This window comes from Typopeltis vanoorti, chromosome 10, assembly GCF_054136105.1.
Source record: "Typopeltis vanoorti isolate ZY-2024b chromosome 10, IOZ_Tvanoo_1.0, whole genome shotgun sequence".
NCBI classification, from domain to species: domain Eukaryota; kingdom Metazoa; phylum Arthropoda; class Arachnida; order Uropygi; family Thelyphonidae; genus Typopeltis; species Typopeltis vanoorti.
This window is the reverse complement of record NC_143558.1, coordinates 102,029,619-102,053,897: the sequence shown is the minus strand read 5'-3', so window position 1 is coordinate 102,053,897 and position 24,279 is coordinate 102,029,619. Positions and strand designations below refer to the sequence as shown.

At 35.6% G+C, this 24,279-nt stretch overlaps 1 protein-coding gene across 1 annotated transcript in view; it reads right to left on the bottom strand.

Moving 5' to 3' along the window:
* Positions 1–803: 803 nt before the first annotated feature.
* LOC150102639 (BTB/POZ domain-containing protein 6-B-like) overlaps positions 804–24,279 on the bottom strand; it is a 112,400-nt gene continuing 88,924 nt past the window's right edge. Inside the window, exon 4 of the transcript XR_016548933.1 lies at positions 804–851. The gene's annotated coding sequence lies outside the window, so the exon portion shown is untranslated. The remainder of the gene's footprint in view (positions 852–24,279) is intronic.

Sequence of the window (24,279 nt, the reverse complement as noted above, 5' to 3'; positions counted from 1 at the left end):
CGAGAATATGACAAAATACTCAGAAATACTGAATTGCTTATACATAATGACATATCAGAACTACAGCTTAACAGATTAAAATCAAGAAAGCCCCCCCCCCCTCCTCTTCACGAAGCTAAACATCTAAGAATGACTAACTATAATACCAAAGATCAATGGAAATGAATGTAGATAAATACTAATGCCCAACTCAAAATTTGGTTTGATAGGCACTGCCTGAACATCCCGGGTATGGAATTGAGCCGAAAGACATGGATAACACTGAACAGGATTCGTACCGGCCATGGAAGATGAGAAAGCTTTCTGTACAAGTGGGGGAAAATTCCCTCACCAGAGTGTGACTGTGGACACCGAAACCAATCAATCCATCATATTTGCATTGACCGCAATCTTCGCACATATACGGGTCAAAGAAGCAACTTCCTGGAGGCAACACCACCTGTTACAGACTGAATCAAAGAACTTGATCTTAACCTATAAGTGCTTTGTCTGTCGAAAGTATAGCTGCCTATGTTTTACTTTAATTGTCTGTCATTTAATTCTTTTATTTACCTTTTACATCTTTGTACTGATTTATGTACATGCACTTTTATAAATGTATGTAGATTACCATATGATAAATAAAAATTCAGAACTATCATCAATAATTCTCCATCTCTGTACCAGATCCATTGAAACGTGCAGCTATCACCGAACATCCCTTCAAACTCCATACTCATTGAACAAGTTTGTCCTCCTTCATTCCTTCTGTTGCTGCTGCATTGTGGAACATCCTTCTGTTCCCATGTGCTTCCCAATGTACAGGCCTTCAAATCCAATGTGAACAAGTTCCTTGTTTCCCAATCCTCTTCCTATATGCAGCACCAATGTATTATATGTATGGTCCCAACATTTAAAAAGAAATAATAATGAAATAATGTTTTTATTTTCATCTACCAGAAAAGAAAGTTTGTGTGTGTAAGTTATTCTTCAAGAATTCATTTAATATATAAGATTGGTGAATATAAACTGTTAGAAAAACAAAGTAAGGTTGCTTACTTTACTCAAAGACGACAAATGAGGGAAGCATGGAAAACGATGAAAAGTTGATGAGACCACCAAGGAAGGTATTAGAGAGCACATCTGCTCCATTCCAAAAATTGAGTCATTATACATGTGTGAATACATCAAAGTATTTTATGAATGGAAGTAAATCAGCTGCTGGTATTCATAAAGTTACAAAGTGCAAAGAGAAAAAGGTTCAGTATGGTAATTATGTGTTATTCTACAGAGTTTTTACTGACAAGGTTAATATATCATTTTTCCAACCAAAGGCGAAGGACCTATGTGATCTCTGTATGACTTATAATAATGTGGAAGGTGAGGAAAAAGAAAACTTGAAAGATATATACAAATGGCATTTGACTGAAAAAAAAATTATTCTGTGCAGAGAAAGATGCAGATAAAAGGGAACTGTGATAATAATATTCTTGCTGTGTATATAATCCACAAGCTATTTTCCAAAGTCCAAAAGGAGATGTGTCAGTTTTTTTATTACAAATCAAAACAATGTGTTTAATTTTACAATTTATGATCTTCTCAACAATACTGCAGATCACTTTCATTGGGGTGAATCTTGTGAAAACAGAGGTATTAATAATTTGGGCACCTACATATTTAAGTACTTTTTTTTTGGGGGGGGGGAATACAGTTGATAAAGTAGATGTAATCTTTTACTCAGACACAATTGAACCAGCCAACAGAAAAATAAGCTTATGATTTCATTATACATATTTGCATTGAAAAAATTCAATATCAAGTCAATTACCCATGAATATTTAATCAAAGGACACATGCAGAATGAAGCAACTCAGCACATTCAAGTGAAGAAACTTATGTGAAGAAACAACTGAAAAGTGGACCCATGTTCAGAATCCTTATAAGTGATTTTTTTTTTAGATCTAATCAGCTCAGTGATTAGATCTAAAAAAAAAAACAGGGAACCATTCCACGTTTCATAATTTTGACCTTTTAAGTAGTGCAAGCTAAGGCAACTCTGACACTGAGGATTGTATTCTCATAAGCTCACTGCAAAAATTACAAAACCTTCATAGTTTCTGCATACATTTGGCTTTGAAATAATGTTGGATCTTTAATATCCACTATTTCTATATAATTTATATTGCCAAATTCAAGCCATATGGCTCTTTCTTTATTAATTACTTTTATGCACCAATCGAGAGTTCACTTATAAAAAATACAACTCTCTGACATTGGACTGCTTTAGCACTGAATGAGAGTTTTTGCTCTCTTAAGCTTCCACAAATGTTGTCTGCTGAAGTGGTCTCAATCACTGCATTCCATTAGATGCTTGCCTGTGATATGGTTTCTATAATGTGGCCTTTGGTGGGTGCTTTTCCATGAGAGAGAGGTGCTTCTGCTCAGTGGTGGGCTGAGCCTATCACTGAGTAGAATCACCAATGAATAGCTTTGAGTGATTTGATGGATGATCACCTAGTTTTTGGAGAAGACCCTTTATTTATATAGTAGTCTCTGAAGAGAACCAACCAGTTTTAAAACAGCTGCAGGCCACTGGAACCTTTATCAAATGCACTAATAATTTTCATTTTCTCAGAAATCACAAGATATTAAAAACAATCATGAATTGCAAAAGATGTGGGAAGTATTTAGAAATAAATAAAAAAGAGTCTTGAATTTTGCTGTCAAAAATAACCAGCAAAAAAGGGATGCTGCAACTACAAGAAGTGCACATTCAGAAACGTGGTTCAGAATAAGTAATCTAACTATATATATATATATATATATATATATATATTCCATTTGCCACTTTATGTATTATGGCTATTGCTCCATTACTCAAAGACAGAATATCTGAAATAAATTTGAGTTAAAGTGGAATGTAAAGACAATAGTCAATTGGAGCTCATTCTGTAGAGAAATGTGTATAGAATGGGCACTAAACAAATCAGGACAATTAGGCCTGGGAATGTAATGGAAATTAGGGATTGTCGGTTTATAAACACCTGGTTTAAAAAAGTTTTTTTTTTGGTTGATAAATATGTAAAATTTGAAAACCAGGTTTTAAATTTAAAAAAAAAAAAATGGTTTTAGATACTAGAATTAATATGTAAAATTAATTAATTATTTAATTAAAAACATTAACATTTTGACTTGAAACCAATGTATATGTTACAAGTGAGAAATCGGAAGATGATGTAGAGTGTGAAGATGACTATGGCAAGGATTCGTTTAAATTCTCTTGATCTAGATAACAAATGTGGATTCCCTACGTTGTCTGACAATTACAAACAATCCATTTCCCAAATTAGAAAGATTTGCAAATTTTTTAGAAAATCTCTGGTAAGAGATAGCATCCTTCAGAATTATGTAAAACAAGAAAAAGGAAAGGAATTAATCTGATTCTTGACTGCCAAACAAGATGGAATAGTTTAGAGGCCTTGATTGAAAAATTTATAACATTAAAAGAATGTGTTGTTTTAGCTTTGAATGATATTGGTGCTTCTCATATGTGGAATGAAGCTCAATATCCTAAAATCATGGAACTTCAAAGTGTTGGGACCAGTACGTTTAGAAGCTGAGGCCGTAGGGCAGCAAGATGTCAATTTATTAATAAGTGAAGCTACATTTGAATTTCTGTTAAATGAACTAAAAAATTTAAAGACAGAAATTAGTTCCAAGTTATTAAATGCTTTAGAAATACGAATTCAAGAAAGAAGACAAGTTGGATTGGTAACCCTTTTTCTATATTTGCGAAATCCACAAAACATTTCAACAAAGAAATCTAGTGTATTTCCACTAGCTTCAAAACTCAATATTATTAAGTTATCTGGAAAAATATTGTCTAGAATATATCCAAATTCTTGTATGTAAACAGATTCTGATGATGAATATATCGGAGACGGAGAAACTATTAATCAGGGCAATCTTTCAGATTGCACTGATTCTAAAAGAAGCCATGGAAAAATCAATTCATAGGCTTCTTGATGAACCTGAAGAAATAATATCAAATCTGAAGACCGAATTTTCAGTATTCGAGGCAACCAATAAAAGAACAAAGAATTTATTTTTATATTTGATGCCATGAAAACGATAAAACCAAATTCAGTAGCCAGTGACAGAGTATTTTCTATTTCAGGCAATTTTTATCTAGAATAAGAACAAGATTATATTAAGGTTGTAAAATGATAAAAGATTATCGTTCAATGGGCATTTTATGTTTTTTGAAATCATATTTCCTAAAGAAAAATACTAAATGAAATAAAAATTTATAATTTATATTTTGTATGGATTTTAGTTATTTTAGTTTTTTTTTTTTTTTTTTTTTTTTGGATGGCTTTGTATGGAGTATATTTTATTTTGTTATATTTTTGTAGTTCCATAAATATTAAATAAACTGAAAAATTTTAAAATAAGTATAAATATTTTTGTACTGTTTTAATATATATATTTTTTGTAAAAATTTGAAAACCGGTTTTTTAAAAAGTCGGTTTTTATAAATCCTAGTGGAAATCAATGAATTCAAGTTCAGTAAGAGAAAATACTGACAAGGTCATCGAATTATAGGCCAATGGATTTTTGGAGAAACAGAAAGGGAATCGAGCAAAACTTTTTTATACCAGTGGAAGAAAAAAAAAGCAAACTTTGCTGATCATAATTAAGGAACTCATTCTTCCTGGAACAATAAATAATATCAGATAGCCGGCATGCATATAAGTGTTTAGAAGATGAAGGATATATCCATGAAGCCGTCAACCATTTTAAACATTTTGTTAACTCAGGTGATAAAGGGATTCACATATAGACAATCATAAGAAAATACATTTCAGGGGATACCATACAAGGTAACAGTTTAAAAATACTGTACCAAGGTCAACATGGGTACATGAGTTTTTCATCCAAACAGGAAAGATGTATCCTGGTATACACAGGTTATAGAAGCAGAAAAAATATTTATGAAGGCTTAAAAAGGTCTTTTTTCACCATACAGAAAAGCCAACACCAGTAACATGCACAACAAGAAACAAACACCTCAAATAGAAAGACTGTTGCTAAAAGCAAGTGTAATGAGTGATGTGAACAAGTTATCAGTGAAAGTCAGAGGTGTGTAATGAGCAGGAACATGTAGCAGATGAGACCGAAGTGATTTTGAAGAGAGATGAGAATGTGAGAAAACAAAAATGCAAGTTGGATAGGGAAATATGAATGGGAGCCATGGAGGTCAGGGTGAAATACTGTAAGGAGAGCATATTTAGGAAGCAGTCATGAATGCATATACAGGGATGGTCAGCATAGATAGGAATGGGATGCATGGGGAGCAGTTAAGTCTGGGGAGATATGTGAGGAGATATTGCATGAGTAGGACTGGATACAGACCAAGAAATGAATTAGCATGTTTATTTACAAATGCCAAGAATATCAAATAAAAGAAGATGAAATTGCTGCATTGATTGAGTTTATTTTGTCCAAAAATAGTTAAATTAAGTGAAACATGATTGGATGAGAATGATTTGATTGGAGCAGAAAAGGAATATGATGTTTTTTTTTGTGAGAAGTGGGGGGGGGGGTGTTGCTGATGATAGCAGGGGAATTAGGTCTGCACAAGGTGGAGATACAGTGTGAGATGGTGGGAAGGTGGTTGACAGGATGAGAGTTTAGTAGGATGTTGCTACAGGCTGAGGAATGAGAGCAGAAACAAAGAAATGTATAGAAAACTTGGCTTGGCTTATTGAGTGACAGAAGGGTGATCATTATGGGTCATTTTAGATAGCATCAGGGTATAAGGAGAATGAATTTGAGTTTGTGAAACTACAGGGCTGGTGATTATGAAAAGCATAGGCAACTCTGATCTATACCATAGAAAAAGGAGTCAAGTGGAAAGGTGACATGCTGCTTGAGCACTAATCAACAGCTATTTAACAGCAGTAATATCTGAGTGCATTCCAAAGGCAAAAACGTCTAAATAAGGTAGGAGTAAAATGAAGAATAATGGGATTAAGTATGAAATCAGAAAGTACTGTGGACACAACACAAGAAAGTCTGTTGCAGGAAGATGACTCAGTTTGTAAAGACACCAGAAATGCAGTATGAACAGAAATTTGCTAATCAAGCAAAGAAAAATCCTAATGAGTTCTTTTGATATGTGGCAAGTAGAAAAAATAATTATAGAAAGATGGCATTAGTTAATGGTAGATTGGTAACTGATGCAGAGGATGTAGTTTAAGTATTCAATAAGCGGTTTATCAGCGAATTTCATCCTTGTGAAGGTGACATCAAAAAAAGCTGAAGTGCAGAGAGAATGGTGGAGGAGGGACTGATGATGGTGAGTGAGCATGTACTTCCTGCTAATAAACAGTTGGACTTGACAGTATATTATGATGTGTTGAAAGAATGCTCTAGGGAATTAATACCACCCTTGGCACACCTCTTTAGCAAAGGCAAGTCCCAAAGGTGTGTAAAGTGGGAAAAAACTGTTCTACTTTACACAAAAGACTGAGGCTACAAATTATAGGCAATCTGTATGTCTAGAGTTGTTAAGGTGTTAGAGAGACTGGTGAGGACTAGGATTCAGAATTTGGTTGATAATAGCAATATTCTCTATGATGGTCAGCATTGGTTTGTTAAGGGGAGGTCATGTTTTAGCAATCTGCTTATGCACTACAACAAGGTAATTCACTGGATAAAGGAGATGTATATACAGTGATATTAACTTTGTTATATAAAAAAAGTTCTAAATGAATTGCATTAATCAAATTTTCATGTGTTGATAGTAGATGAAATTCTGGATATTTCTACAAAAAATTGTAAATTCAAAATTGTAAATATTTCGAATGGATTTTATATATCAAATTTTGACCTAGATCCAAAGTGGTTTCCAGTATTTCAATTATGATGGCCATCAAACAATTTTATACTGACAAGGAACTTGATATGCAAAAAGTGGTAATATTTACATCTGATGAGCTGTTGTGATGCTTGGTTAAAAAAAAAAAAAAAAACAGTAGCAGTGCTACAAAGAGAAATAAAACATTTAATGGAGCAGCACAGTGTTGCTTACAGAGAAGATTTGGGAATAGATTCTGCTTGAAAAGAGGTTTCAATGCAAGCTATTGAAATACTTCTAAGAATAGTAAATAATGTTCCACAGATCTTTTATAAATAAAAGAGAAGTTTGAAGAATTAGACCAAACCATAGAATGTGATTCTTGTACCATATCGCCAACAACATCAGACTGGATGTAGCTGGTGTTCTCACCAAAGCAAGACCTCCAAAAACCAACTTATCCAAAGACGAATATGCAGCTCTACTAGAAATGAAGAAAAACAAAAAAATAGTAATCACCAAAGCGGATAAGGGAAACGCCACGATGGTTCTCAACCAAAAGGACTACACGGGTAAGTTTAATGCTTTGTTATTAGACCGTACTACCTACTTCCCTATTGAATATAATCCTACCAGCTCTCAGATTAGAACTCTCCACAGACTCCTTAAGAAGGTAACTTCTTGGCCTGTAGAAGTTACTAACAAACTAAAACCTTTTAACTCTAGACCCCCCCCGATTATATGGACTTCCAAAAATACATGAACAAAATGTGCCATTACATCCCATAGTGGATGGCATTGATTCCCCCACATATCAATTAGCCAAACATTTAGCCAAAGTGCTCACACACTATACTGGCAACACACCATCACACATAAAAAACTCAGCCCACTTCAAAGCCAGTATAGAAAACCTTACATTCCAACACACACTGACATAATGGGCAGTTTTGACGTCGCCTCCCTAATCACAAATGTCCCACTCAAGGAAACCCTAGAGCTCATCCAAGCCAAATTTCTGCCCGATATCTCAGCCCTATTTCAGTTCACAATGAACTCAGGCTATTTCGTTTGGCAAGGAAAATTCTATAAACAGATAGAGGGGGACATCCATGGGTTCACCACTTCCCCCCTTGGCCATCTTCTTTATGGAGACCTTTGAAGAGAAAGCCTTAAACTCTGCCCCACAAAAACCCACTATTTGGCTTCAGTACATAGATGATGTGTTTGCTATTTGGCCACATGGCTCAGATACACTCCACTGCTTCCTAACACACTTAAAACACTGCTTCCTAACACACTTTTTTCTTCTTGAAAAAAGAAGAAAACAACACCCTCCCCCTTCCTAGACACTCTAATCACTCGCCAGCCTGATGGATCTTTGGATTTCTCAAATTTATAAAAACCCACCCATACAGGTAGATACATATACCAACAATTCCCCCCCCCTCACAATATGGGGTTATAAAAATACTATATAACAGGGCAAAATTAATCTGCTCAGATGATGATGCCCTAACCGCTGAACTAAACCACATCCTCAACACTTTCTTAGCCAATGGCTACAACCCCCCAAAAATACTAAAACCAGTAATCCCCCCCCCCCTTCACAATAAAGATTACACTAAATCTATCAGCATCCCCTACATCTGGGGCACCTCTGAGAAAATAACCAATATCCTCAAAAAATATGACCTAACTTCTTGTTATCGACCATATAAAAAGTTGGCATCCCTTATCTGCTCTATCAAAGACCAACCACTTCCCCTAGACCTACCTGGTGTATACCAGGTCTCTTGCAGCTGTAAATTGTCTCCTACTTTGGCCAAACAGGCAGGACAGAGAATATCAGGATTTCAGAACACAAAGAACTACATCTGGTTTCACCAGTACAGCCACTCTGGGCTTGCAGACCATGCCATGGATACTCGCCATAGAATTCGTTGGAAGAAAACTAAAATAACACAATGCAGCAAGTTCAAGTACGAAAGATTATTCATGGAATTATCAGCAGCTCTAAAAAACGTTCCAAACCTCAACAAATTTGGGTGACTTACATCATGAGAACTTCAGCCCAACGGCCAAGACAACCCAATTAGCCCACTAGGGGGCACCATTAGGACTTTAGGAACAACATTAGTTTCTTGCCTTCTTCCTCATTTGCTTTTGTTAGTGCCTGCGTACACATACCATATTTGTATGTTCCTGAAGATGGCAACGTGACATTGCCGAAATATTGAAGGTATTCATTAAAGTTTCCTTTCAATAATATCCGTTTTATGCATTGTAAATTCTTTAAGTCAATTACCAGTTATACATAGAATGTGATGTATTGACATTTTGACTTCTAAATGACGTAAAGTGATTGATGACACTTTGCAGCAAATGTACTAATGCAAAATTATAACTATACAGAACAAGTGACAAAATTCAGTGATCCAATAAACAAATAGTTTGAAGATGCTCTAAAACTATCAAATATCATACTGTATTTGATAGTTTTGAATGGTGATCTGTGTGACCTGACAATGTGCACATTCTTTCAGAAAAATCACTCTAACAGATAAGCTTAGGTGTTGATGGTTATTCATGACTTATTTTAATAAGTCATGAATAACCATCAGCTGAAGAAATATGAAATCTTTCAGAAAAAGCTGTTTAACAATAATTGAAGTTATTCAATTTGCAATGGCTAAGATTAATAAGACAATTGCTCAACATCAAGGAGAACCAATTTATTGGAGTGAATCATAACATTAATAAAATTCAAGCTACTCTGGCCAGTAATGATGTTTATGTAGCTGTAATTCTCTGATTTAAAAAATTTATTTGTGATTATGATTACTTAGATTTCCAGAAGAGAAGTTAAAAGAGTAGCATGCATTTGGAAGAAGACTTATGAATTATGAAGAAGACTTAACCATAAAAATGTGTAAACAATATTGTGATTCTCAAATGCTCCGAAAGGATCACCAATATCAAGATGTGGCAATTTTGATAGATATTTGTAGAACATGATGCCTGGAATATTCCCTTAATTATCTATCAAGTAATTGCAAACAAGGTTTTAGTTTAATGAAATTAATCAAATCCAAGACAAGAAATAATTAGAAGAGGAACATTTACATTAGGGCATAACATTGATCTAGATGCAGTCTATAATAATATCAGTATATAAATACTTGAACATAAACAGATTGTTGAGTTAAACTGCCATTAAAATAATAAAGAAAACCTGTTTTTCAGGTTTATATTTATTACATGGACAACTGCTTTTTGTTACTATTGCTAATTTATAAAATAGTTTTTTTTTTTTTTTTTGTGAAATATTTCTTTTTGCAATACTTAATAAGGATCCTAATGATCCATCATCTTTTTACAGACAAATAAAATGTAACATAAGTTTCAAATTTTTACCAGATAAATTATGAGAATATAGCCATTGGCATAGGAGACAACTTGGTTTGCATTACTTAAAAGACACCTACTCTGTTCAGGAGCCTGTATATTCACCTCTAATTAGTGCATAAATTAGGCTTCAATGGCCTGAAACAGCTTCAAAATTTTGAAAAGTGTCATATTATTTGGCTAAAAGATGATGAATTTTTAATCCTCACTATGTATTAATTTTCCAAATTGAAGCTTTTGTGGCTCTGTATTCTGGTATTTCTTTTTGTTATTTCCTTGTGTATGTATATATTATAATTTATAATACTGTATAAATAACAGTAAAAATCAGAATGTTCTAATTTGAAAATAAAGTTCGTAAAAAAAAAAATAACTTGCCATCCCTGTGCACATAGTAGTGGTGTGTTGGAAAATACATGTCATCACTGCACCATACAGGTCCTGGTTCAAATTAGACTAGGCCATGAAAGTTCACATGTAAATTTTCTGAAAAACAGATTATTAAAAAAGACTAGGAGATGTGGAGAATGAATTTTATGAGATGAAAATTTTTTAAAAAATCACCATTGGTGCACTTTTCTGATGACTCTTGCTTATAAAAATTATAATCCATGCATGCTTGTGAAAAATTATATGCAAAATTGTGTGCAGTCTACAACAGAATGTTTTTGTGCCATGGATAACAAAAAGGAAAAGAACGAGACTCTTCTTCATAGATAGAAACTGTCAGTACTGTAGACTTAAATATACTCCAAAATTTTTTTTGACCATGGTGCTTCCCAAATGTTCAGTACTTATACACCCCTTTTAATATGTTAGTAACACTGGCATATTCCCCTCTCAGGCAAAGGCAGTTTTGGGAGAAGTTATAATAATATTTCATTCAAACACATCAAAAAAAGTTAATTATTAAACACACATTTAGTTATATGAATCCAATATACATACAGTAGATAGAAAAATTCGGAAATTTAAATTTTTAATAATAAAAAAAAAATGATGAATAAAATTTAGCAGAGTTCTGAACTGCACAATGCGAACTCTTTGAATTTAAACTTATCATTATTAAGAGAGACCTCCAGGTAGTCAGGGACTCACTGAGGGAGGCCACATACTACACATACCAGCTATCATACTTCATACTACATATACCACATACTACACATACCAGCTATCATACTCGATCATATCACCCCTCTTTCTCCTGTTTGCTAGTGTCTGCAGTCTACAAATTCTCATTTTTATTCCAGATATCATTTTTAACACTCTCCTTTGCACTCTCTCCAATATATCAGAATCACAACAAAAACTAGGAGACCAGACCTGTGCATAATAATCCAAGTGAGATCTTATCAATGCTTTGCAAAAAGGCAAAATGACATCCTTATCTTTACATATGAACATTCATTTGAGCATTGCAATTATCTTTTGAGTTGTATTTGCAATCTTTGCTACATGGCCCCTAAACTCCAACTTCCTATCTACTAATACTCCAAGATCCCTAGCCTCATCAGTTTCTTCAAGCATAATCCCACCAATATAATATGACATTGGATATCTAATCATGCCGAAGTGAATGACTTTACATTTACCAACATTGAACTGACATCCATTTTCCCATGCCCACAAATCCAGCCTATTCAAATCATTCTACAAGTACTGCATATCAGAAGCATTCCTGATTACCATACCTATCTTTGCATCATCAGCAAATAGCTGTATGTTGCTGCTTGTCAAATCCTTCCCAATATCATTAATGTACAAATTGAATAACAGTGGACCAAGCACTGATCCTTGTGGTACACCACTGGTTACCTTAAATCTTGCAGACTCACATCCCCTGTATATCACTTTTTGATATCTGTCAGTCAGCCATCCTCTTATCCACAGTAATATTCTATAACCCAAATCCATATTCTCCAATTTATGCAACAGTCTACCATGCAGTATTCTGCCAAAAGCTGTAGCAAAATCCAAAAGCATCATGGTGTATCCATTCCCCTAGTCTAGTTCAATAGTAACATTGTTATAGAATGTGAGCAAACTGTTAAAACATGACCTTCCCTTAGTAAACCCATGTTGCTCATTGCAAACTACAGGTTCACTGTCAACCCATTTCTGAATGCAAGCCCTAACCAATATTTCACAAATCTTCACCACCACTACAGAGATACTAATTGGTTTGATAGTTGGATATATCGGTCCGTGCACCACCCCCATACATTCTTTCCACCCTGCAGAATCTTCCCTGTTCTGAGACTCATATGAAACAGCCTGGTCAAAGGAATAGCCAGTTCAGCTGAACACTCTTTATTAATGCTGATATCCCATCAGTCCTTATTGCTGAATTCTTATTCAGTTTGTGCAACAGCTCTAATACCTTGTCCTCATACACCTGTGTTTCTTCATCCAGTGAAGAGGTAGCAATGAGCTCAATGTCACATACACCAGGGTATATGCACACGGTATCTCTCCACATCATCCTTTTCTTACATATCTCTTGCTTAATATGATTACATATCCATTTAACGCCTACCCTATTAATTATTTGAACTCTTGGGACACATTCTGATATTGCATCATTTAAGTACTGTTTAAATGCTTCCCATGCACTGTCAATATTCTTCTCATCCAGCAACAGATTCCATTCCACTGAACTCAGTATACTCCTCAGTTGGTCATAATTTCCTGCTTTATAGTTCAGCATGTAATCTTTTCTGAATGGAACATTCATAAATCATAAACTAGATGTAAATAAGGCTGTGGGACTTGATAATATATCACCGCGTATTTTGAAGGAATGTGCCAGAGAGTTGACACCTGCCTTGACATATTTTTTTAATACGAGTCTTGCACTTGGTCAAGTCCCTAAAGAGTGGAAGGAGGGCAAGATTGTGCCACTTCATAAAGGAGGTGATCGAACTCAAGCATCAAACTATAGGCCTATCTGTGTGTCAAGTGTTGTGGTTAAGTTGTTGGAGAAGCTTGTGAGAACTAGGATCCAGAGTTGGGTTGACAACAATGGTATAATCTTTGATGGACAGCATGGATTTGCTAAAGGGAGGTCGTGTTTTAGTAATCTACTTACTTATTACAATAAAGTGACTGCTTCCTTGGACAGAGGAGAAGGATACACAGTAATATACTTGGATTTCGCAAAAGCTTTTGATAGAGTACCTCATGATAAGTTGACAGTCAAACTAGAGCAGATGGGGTTGGATATTAGATTAGTGACTGGCTTGGAGACTGGCTATCTGATAGGTATCAACAAGTTGTGTATGGGGGTGCAATATCCAGGAAAAGGAAAGTCACTAGTGGAGTGCCTCAGGGATCTGTTTTGAGGCCATTACTATTTAACTTGTATATTAATGATATTGGCGAAGATTTGGATGGAGATATTCAGTTGTTTGCAGATGATGCAAAGTTGGGACGAACCATAAAGAGTAGTGAAGATGTTGTGGCCTTGCAAGAAGACTTGAATAAATTGAGTGATTGGGCAAGCAAATGGGGATGTGAGTTCAATGTTGCAAAATGTAAGGTTTTAAAATTTGGAAAACAAAGATGGGATGCAGAATTTATGCTTGGTGAGAATATATTGTTGGAAGTAGAGGAAATAAGAGATCTGGGAGTGATAGTGGATAAGGATCTAAAATTTAGGGGACACATCGCCAAAATTGTGAAGACAACACAAAGACTTCTGGGAATGATGAGGAGGACACTGACGTGTAGAAGTAGGGAGATTCTTGTTCCATTGTATAAGGCTTTGATTATGCCACACATGGACTATTGTGCCCAGATTTGGTCACCTGGTTTTCAGAAGGATGAAGAGATGTTGGAAAGGGTCCAAAGGCGACTGACTAAGGTAGTTTCTGACCTCTGGAATGTCGAGTATGAGGAAAGATTGAAAAGATGTAATTTGCAGAGTCTAGTGGAGAGAAGGAAGAGGGGAGATATGATAGAGACCTACAAGTTGGTAAGGGGTTGTTATAGGATCAATGGTGGAGAAGTTCTACAGAGAATAGTGGGAGATCAGGGGAGAATCAGAGGTCATCCCTGGAAACTGTATAAAGAGGGTGTGAGTAGGGGAGTGAGAGGCAGGTTTTTTTCGTGCAGAGTTGTGAATGATTGGAATGCCTTGCCTGAGAGTGTGGTGTCTGCAAGGAGTTTGAATGTGTTTAAGACCCGGTATGATGAGATGTGTGTGAGATAAAAGGACCTCCTAGATGAGTCTTTGACTCCATGAGGTCTTGTTTAATAATAATAATAATAATAAACTTAGTCACTTTGAAGTGAGTACCGCATGATCACTGTCACCAACTGGAGGCAGAATAGTTACATCTTTAAGTGAAACGCTCTCTGACACTATAATCAAATGTAACACTCTTTGACCTTGCATTCCTTCTGTCACATGCTGCTTGAGGAAGTTGTCCTGCAACAGCTCAATAAATGTATTTTTATTATTCTCATGAGATTCTACTGCTAGGCAATCAATATTTGGATAATTAACCCATTATGATTACTGTTTTTTAGATCATTTCTATTTGGTGATGCATTTTTTCACCACTAGCAACTGATCCACCAAGTCTATAACAACACCCCACTGTGTAATTGATCTTTGTAGACTCCACCAAACCAGATGGCTTCAAACTTACTGCCACGTGAAATACTGTTAGTAGTAGTAGTACTACAATCACAGGTCTCAACTCTAACTGGATTCAAGTCATCTGATATCATTACAGGCATGCTCCCTCCTCTCCTATCCTCCCTAAAAATACTGTACTCTTTACACTCGATACCAGTTAGTATGTTTGATTCTGATAGCCAGGTCTCACTAATGCCTACAATCTGAGGTCCCAACATATTGACTAAGGCAACAAACTCTACTCCTTTGTTTCTGATACTCCTAGCAGACATAATAATCTACCTGCATGTTCTTTTGTATATCATTTACCAACCACACCGAACCACCACTACCATGAACGCCATCTACTGCCCACCATCTGCATTCTGCATGACACAGTTGGACAACTTGCAGATCTCTATTCTTCTCTAATGCCTTATACATGTAGACTTCTTTGCACACATTTGATGGGTCTGAACCAGACGAACACAGTCAAAATCATTCTCTCCTCATCGACATTTCCATGACAAAGCCCATTCCCGCCATTAACACAGTTATATAAAATTGTCGTTCTTACACCCACATTCTTACCGTTCCTCCCTTTATAATTTAGTTTCCCTGGTTCTCAGGTGTTTCATCCTGCATACAGACAAATTGGCCTTGAGAACACATGCAATTTACAGACAAGAAATACTAGTGGTGATGGGGTGGGCAGTAGATGGCATTGATGGTAGTGGTGGTTCGGTGTAGTTGGTAAATTACTTGGTGGACACGGATAGTTGTAGGTGCCCTCCCTCGATGAGTCTCTGGACTCCTTGGAGGTGTCATGAAATAATAATAATAAAATAATATGTCAAGTCTGAGAAGAACTGACTGTCAATGGAGCATTTTTCCTGTCAAAATGAAAATTATATGCAATTTTTTAATTCTGATTTTATGTGAAACTTTGTGTTTGGCCATAATACTATTCATTTCGTTTTTATGTACTCTATTTTATAAATGCCTTACATATTCTGAGTTAACCAAGATATATATATATCAACAAATCATTAGACAAGCTTAATCAGTGCCACAAACTCATCTTCATTTTGATACACGCTTTCCTCTAAGCATGTAAAAAACACAAGTAGCTACTGGTGCGACATCCATGCAGTGTTCACCTTCCAACTTACTGAACCTACTCCTCTTCTTTCATGCCATCTAATTTCTGTTTTCTGCAGCAGTCTTCCTCAACACTAGTCTTCTGCTTCTTTTATTTTTGTTGTTGTTGCAGGACTATGACCTCCTATTATTCAAGAAAAATAAACAGGTACATTCTTTCTCTTTTACCACTTGCCTACGGATGGTAATGTTATAGGTTTTGTAACCCCAAACACAAAAAGTGTGTTGGTTAATATTTAAAAGATAAATATAACAGCCCATCTGAAGACCCATCAGTTTTGTCACTAATAACCTATGCTACTGCACCTGTCAAGAGTTTTTCCAACCTTCACTGTTCATCCACAATTCCTTAATTTCCCAGACATCACTGATCCTAATCTGTTTGAGGCTATCCTTACTCACACACTCCCTTCAGGAAACTAATCATTTAACTGTCTTTATTAAAAATAAATATTGTAAACAGCTTCTGTGACTATTTCTCTTGTAGAATAAAGACTTTCAAATTAACAACTATAAAAGGATTATAGTAATTTACATACCATCCAACCTCCTAACAATTGGCATTCCAAGTTACTACCTTGAATGGAGCTTAGTTTCATTTTTCAATAGTCACACATGTGGCATGGTCACCTGAACTAATTATTACTGTGTTTTGTTAGTGACTGTTAAACATGGTTAACTGTATCTTTTTTTTTCCCGTGCGGTTACCACTCATGAAAGGTTAGTACTCAACCTATAGTACATATGTACCATGGGTGAACTAAGGATTTTTTCCATTTTTGTAAATTTATATATATATTTTTTGTAATTTTTTTTCTTTTATTTATTTTTACATAGTTCAAAAGCCCTGCTCTAGAGACCAAACATGGAACTTTTTCAGCCACTTCAGGTCTTCAATAAGCAGGGCAGTGGTCTCACACCTGGCAGCAAAATTCATCTCCCACCTAAAGGCAATCACAAACATCCATGCCCACAGCAGGATTCAAACCCGACCTGTTGGTTGGAGAGAGCGGATACACTAACCACTTGGCTATCAACTGTCATTTCCCTCTACATTCAATTCAATGTAGCCAACATGTTTTTTAACATGTCTCATTTTTAAAATGTATGCAATTTAAAAACAGTATGTATGAGACTGAATAGAAGATTTCTGTAAGGAACATTTCTTAATATCTATTCTATGGTCCTTTGTGGACTATGGGATGATGATGAAGAAGAAGCAATAAGATCAACTTGAAGAAGATAAGGTAGTGATTATTAAATACTTAAGGAATTGACAGAGTATACTAGAATATAAATTAAGTCAAACTTCAATATATACTTTCCAATATTTCAGTAACATCATGTTGCCATCTTCATGGAAACTTAAGATAAAGACACGTGCATGCAAGTACTACACAACAGCAAATGAGAAATGAAGCGAGGAAGCTACCGTTTTCCTAAAGTTCTGATGGTGCCCCCTAGTGGGCTATATTAGGTGTTCTTGGGATTTGGGCTGAAGTTCTCCTGATGTGTGTTTCCCATATTTGGGGCAGTCTCATGCATCCAAATTTGTTGAGGTTTGGCATGTTCCTAAGGGCTGAGGCTGATTCCATGAATAGTCTTTCATATTTGAACTTGCTGCAGTGTATTACAGTGGCTTTCTTCCACCTTATTCTGTGGCGGGTATCCAGAGCATGGTCTGCAAGCCCAGAGTGGCTGTACTGGTGAAATTGGATGTAGTCCTTGTGTCCTGAGATTCTGATATTTGCTGTCCTGCCTGTTTGGCCAAAATAGGACAATTTACAGCTGCAAGGGACCTGGTATACACCAGGTAGGTCTAGGGGAAGTGGTTGGTCTTTAGTGGAGCGGATAAAGGATACCAATTTTCTATATGGTCTGTAACATGAGGTCAGGTCATGTTTTTTTAAGATTTTGTTGTTTTTTTCCAAGGTGCCTTGGATGTAGGGAAGGTGATGGATTTAGAGTAATCTTTTTTGTGAAGGGGGTTGTGGATTACTGGTTTTAGTATTTTTTCAATTTTTTGGGTGGGGTGGGGGTAGCCATTGGCTGAGAAAGTGTTAAGGATGTGATTCAGTTTAGTGGTTAGGGCTTTGTCATTTGAACAGATTAGATTAGCCCTGTTGAATAGTGTCTTAATAACTCCATATTGTTGTGAGGGGGGGGGGGATTGTTGGTGAATGTATCTGCCTGTATGGGTGGGTTTTCTATAAACTGAGAAAACCACGGTTCCATCAGGTTGGCGTGTGACTAGTGTGTCTAGGAAGGGGAGGCTATTGTTTTCCTCTTTTACCAGGGTGAACTTGATTCTGGGGTGTTGGTTGTTTAAGTGTGTTAAGAAGGAGAGGAGTGTATCCGAGCCATGTGGCCAAATAGCGAACACATCATCAACGTTGCGAAGCCATATGGTAGGTTTTTGTGGGGCAGAGTTTAAGGCTTTCTCTTCAAAAGTCTCCATAAAGAAGTTGGCCAAGGGTGGGGAAAGTGGTGAATCCATGGCTGTCCCCCTCTATCTGTTTGTAGAATTTTTCCTGCCAAACGAAATAGCCTGAGTTCATTGTGAACTGAAATAGGGCTGAGATATCGGGAGGAAATTTAGCTTGGATTAGTTCTAAGATTTCTTTGTGAATAAGGAGGAGACGTCAAAACTGACCATTATGTTGGAGTGTAAGGTTTTCTACACTGGCTTTGAAGTGGGCTGAGTTTTTTGACATGTGATGGCGTGCTGCCAGTATAGTATGTGAGTGCTTCGGCTAAATATTTAGCTAGTTTGTACGTGGGGAAATCAATGCTATCCACTATGGGACGTAATGGCACATTTTGTTTATGTATTTTCGGGAGCCCATATATACGGGGATTTGTCATGAGTTTTAAGAAAATATGCTCTTATTTTCTATGCTAAGGAACCGAAAGTGCCACTGACTTGGCTATTAACTGAAAATCTAGCAACTGAAAAAGTGCCAAAGAAGAGTACGATAGTACCATTGCATAAGTACAACGGCACTATCTTATTCTCCTTCCCTGGAAGAACAGGGGCATTAAACTACAGACCAGTTTGTATTTCTTCTGCAGTTAGGAGAAATAAGTATGGGAGAACTGAGTAGATGGGAATAATATTATGTGTGAGGGTCAGCACAAATCTGTCAAGAGGAGCCTTGATTCAGTAATCAACTTGCCTTTTATAATTTAGTAACAAGAGTAGTTAAGGGAGAGGCATATACACCTAAACCTCTTTTTATGCGAATTTTTTTTTACGCAAATTGGGATATCAAAAATAAATTTTTTTACACAATTTTTATTCACTTTTACGTGACCAACCTAAAGTCTAAGTTAGGAAAAAATCTGTAATTCAAGAAAATTCTGAGATTTTTGTAGAATTGCATTCTTGTTTCAATTAAGAAAATTCTAAATTCTTAAGAATTTCATTTATTGGGAATTCTCCGAATTACATAACTGACTGCGCATAAAAAAGCAGTTCTTAGCAGTTTGAATTTGGTGTTTGAGTAGACAACACAGTTACTGCATTTTTTAAGTGAAATCAAAATAAAAATCGCATTATAAAATTAATAATTTTGCCAAGAAATAATAAATGATAAGCTATATGTAATTTTCAAACTTTCATTTCATTAACCGAAGATTTTAATCCAGCCCTCACACGATGTTGCTGATAACCAAAAAAAAAAAAAAAAAAAAAGGAAAGCCGTTTCCTTGGATATAAAAAATTAAAATTTTAGCTTGTCTTCAAACTGGGGAAGGTGGGACGGCTGTGGGTAAGCATTTTGGAGTCTGTGAATCAACTGTCAGATCTATAAAGAAAAATGAAGAGGCTATTAGAAAAGCGCTATGTTCTGGCACAAAATCGAGTGCGAAATTATCATCATACACAAGAAATGTTGTTCTAGAAAAGGCCGAAAAAGCTTTAGTGATGTGGATAGAAGATAATGTACGAAAAAGAATGCCAGTTGACGGAAATTCACATCAAGCAATCAGCACTGAGATTTTATGAACAGATTAAAAAACTGCAGCCAGATACTTCATCTCAAGCGAGGAAAAAATATGAATTTCATGCAAGCAATGGTTGGCTGGCTAAGTTTATTAAAAGACATGCTCTTCATAATATAAAAATTAAAGGTGAAACGGCTTCTGCTGATGAAACAGCTGCTAAAGCATTTCTACAAAAACTTGCTAAAATAATTGAAGATGGAGGTTACACTCGTGAACAAGTTTGGAATATGGATGAAACCGGCCTTTTCTGGAAAAGAATGCCAAACAGAACTTACATATCAAAAATGCAAAAAATGGTTGGTGGGTTCAAAGCAGCAAAGGATCGCATAACACTCCTATTTTGTCGAAAGCTTTAGGAGATCAGATGTTAAAACCACTACTCATAAATTGATCATTAAGACTATGGCCAATGAAAGGCGTATGTACAGCCAACGAAAGTAGTGATGTGGATAGAAGATAATGTACAAAAAAGAATGCCAGTTGATGGAAATTCCATCAAGCAATCAGCACTGAGATTTTATGAACAGATTAAAAAACTGCAGCCAGATACTTCATCTCAAGTGAGGAAACAATATGAATTTCATGCAAGCAATGGTTGGCTGGCTAAGTTTATTAAAAGACGTGCTCTTCATAATATAAAAATTAAAGGTGAAACGGCTTCTGCTGATGAAACAGCTGCTAAAGCATTTCTACAAAAACTTGCTAAAATAATTGAAGATGGAGGTTACACTCGTGAACAAGTTTGGAATATGGATGAAACCGGCCTTTTCTGGAAAAGAATGCCAAACAGAACTTACATATCAAAAATGCAAAAAACGGTTGGTGGGTTCAAAGCAGCAAAGGATCGCATAACACTCCTATTTTGTCGAACGCTTTAGGAGATCGGATGTTAAAACCACTACTCATAAATTGATCATTAAGACCATGGCCAACGAAAGGCGTAGATTTTCAAAAATTGCCAGTTCATTGGATGGCCAATAAAAAAGCTTGGGTGACCATTGATATTTTCACTGAATGGTTCCACAAACATTTTGTGCCAGAAGTTAGATGCTATTTGAATGACAAGGGTCTCGAATTTAAATTGCTTTTGATTCTTGATAATGCACCTGGTCATCCTACCATAGAACACCCAAATGTGCAATTTTTTTTTCTGCTGCCCAATACCACATCATTGCTACAACCTCTAGATCAGGGCATAATTGCGACTTTTAAAACATTATGTCAGATGAACATTTCAGTACGTTTTGAACAAGCTAAATGATGATGAAACACTGTTAGTTATGGATGTGTGGAAAAAAATTTCAATTATGGATTGTATTGATCAGGTTCGATTATCATTATCTGAATTGAGACCAGAAACTATGAATGCATGCTGGAAAGCTATTTGCCCCGCATGTGTTAAAGAGAATGCTTCTGTTCCCCTCAATCATACTGCAGAATTCCCCAATATAATAAGTTTGGCATGTGAAATTGGCGGAGGATTCGATGATCTTACGTCGGTAGATATAGAAGAATTGTTAATTGATAAACCTCTTAGCGAAGACGAAATAGTGAAGATTGTTTCTAAGACTCCTGAAGGAGAAGAAGTTAATAATAATGATCAAGATAATCCTACTTTTACTGCTGATGTAATTAAAAAAGGTCTTAAACTGGCCAGTAATTTAGGCAATTATTTTGCCCGACATGATCCAAATGAAGAACGTGCTGGGAAGTTTTCACGTGAGCTTAACTTCTTAATGTCTTCATAGAGAGAATTATATCGCGACTTATATAAAGCATCAACACAGCAATTAATAACTGAGTTCATGCCTAAAACTACTGAAACAACCAGTGGTACTTTTGTTCAAGACATGACAAGAATAATTCCACAAGTTGAGGCAGAAGTTGATGACGATAATACCATTGCTATTACAGTCTCACAAAAACTTTCACGTTTATTGTCAGAAACTGATAGCAAATAACATAATTTTTTTTATAGAATCCTTAGCAAACAACTGAAATGAATATGTTTTTTTTAAAGTTATTAAAATTCATTATATGTATGTGTGTTCTCCATGAAATGTAAATAAAAATCTTATGAACCTAACGAATTTAATGTTTGTTTTTTTCATTATTGTGCTTATATTTCAGGTTTGGAACCAATCTTCACTTTTTCTATGAAGTCAGTAGTTCTTTTTACACGAATTCTATTTACGCGTAATTTTTAGGAACGTTATCTATCGCGTAAAAAGAGATTTAGGTGTACTTATTTTTTGCAAAGGCATTGAGAGGGTGCCACATTATAACCTGATATTTAAGTGGCAATATGAATGTAGATATCAGGTTACGGAACTGGATTAGATATTAGAGAACTGTACACAGTTCTCTGATATCTAATCCAGTTAGATGATATTTAATATAGAGAAGTAGGATTAAGGAAAAGGAAGGTCACAAGTGGGATTTCACAGAGCTCAGTAATGGGACCTTTGTGTCAATGATACTGTAACTGGATTGCTGAGATATTCAGCTGTTTGCAAATGATGTGATGCTTGGAAATGTTATTAAGTAAGAGTGCCAATATGATAATGATCCTTTAGGACAGTGTTTCTCAACCTTCTTTCATGTGTGTCCCATTTTTTAATATTAGTTTTTGTGGCACCCTACCCCACCTTCCCCCTTGCAATTCTTGTGTTGAGATACTGACAAAACCCATAAAAGTTAGCAAAACAAAAAAACTAGGAATTAATTAAAAGTTTTAAATATTCATACAATTTTTAAATACGTCATCAAATCTTTCAAAAATTGTATAGATCTGGCATCACTGCACAGACCGTCAAATTGTACCAGCCTTTCAGAAACATTCGAGATTTCATCAAGGGAAGTCGTGGATGTTCTGGAAATGTTTCTGTGAACCTGTGAACATTTCAAGCCTTATAAATAAGGCTTGAAATGACAAGATGGCAGTAACACTGCAACAGTGACCAACAGTGAGAAGTCGATGGTCGGAGTTACAAAAACTCCTATTCGCAACGACTATAACACATGGTATAAAAACAATCTTTTCTGGTGTAGAAAAATGGATAAATTATTAATTGGACATAAGTGGACATCTGACGACTGTGGAGGCATCGATGTCAACAAATTCAGGTTCACAGAATATCACTCTGAAAATAAAATCAAGAAAGTATGCAGCAGAATATTTAGATTTCAGTTTTACAAAGACTGAAGTAAATGATGAAGAAAGGCCACTATGTGTGTTATTTGTTCGAAAATTTTGGTGGCTGATAGCAAGAAACCATGTAAACTTAGATATATTTGGAAATACTTCATAAGGAGTATGTTAACAAACCTCGAAAGGTCTTTGCTGCCAAACTGAAATGTTTTGAAAGGCAAAAATCTAGCATTAAAAAAGCTTTGTCTGTAAATGAAAAAGGTTTACTGGCTTCTTCCAAAGTTGCATATAAAATAGCTAGGTGCAAAAAGCCCCACCCTATCAGAGAAGACCTAATTCTGCCAGCTGTGATTGATATTGTGGAAACTATGCTTGGAGAAAGTTTTACTAAACAACTACAGTACATACCCCTATCAAATGATACTATACTGTTGCTTGGTGAATTGGTGATATATGTGAAGATATGCAGCAACAACTTTTGTCAAAGCTTTGAGACCAATTATTCTCAATTCAGCTTGACAAGGCAACAGATAGCAACAAGGACTGTCATTTAATTGCTTATGTTCGATCTTGCGATGGATTATCAGCAGTTGAAAAGTTATTGTTTTGTAAACCAATAGAAAGAAATGTGAAGCCAATCAGCTTCTATATACAAGTTGCCCCAGTCCTGAAAATACTTCAGGTGCAAACTTGTTTGCTTACACTTGGATAAATGATTAAACCAAGTATATAATTTCTTGGTATCTTTAATTTACAATGGAAAGAAGAGGCACAGCACCTGAATTGTTCAAAATATTTTATATGCAAGGCAAACATACAGTGGAAATATTGTGTTGGAATTTGCACTGATTGTGCTCAAGTTATGTCTGGAAGGTTTAAAAGTTTACAAGCCCTTGTGAGGGAAAAATCCCCACAACATATTTGGACACATCACATGATTCATAGAGCAGCTCTTGCTGCAAAAGAAATGAATCCTGGTCTAAACATTGTGTTAACAACCGTTATAACCGTGGTGAATTATATAAAAATGAGACCCTTAAAATCAAGACTGTTTTCTGAACTTTGCAAAGACATGGCTGCAGCAGAATATTC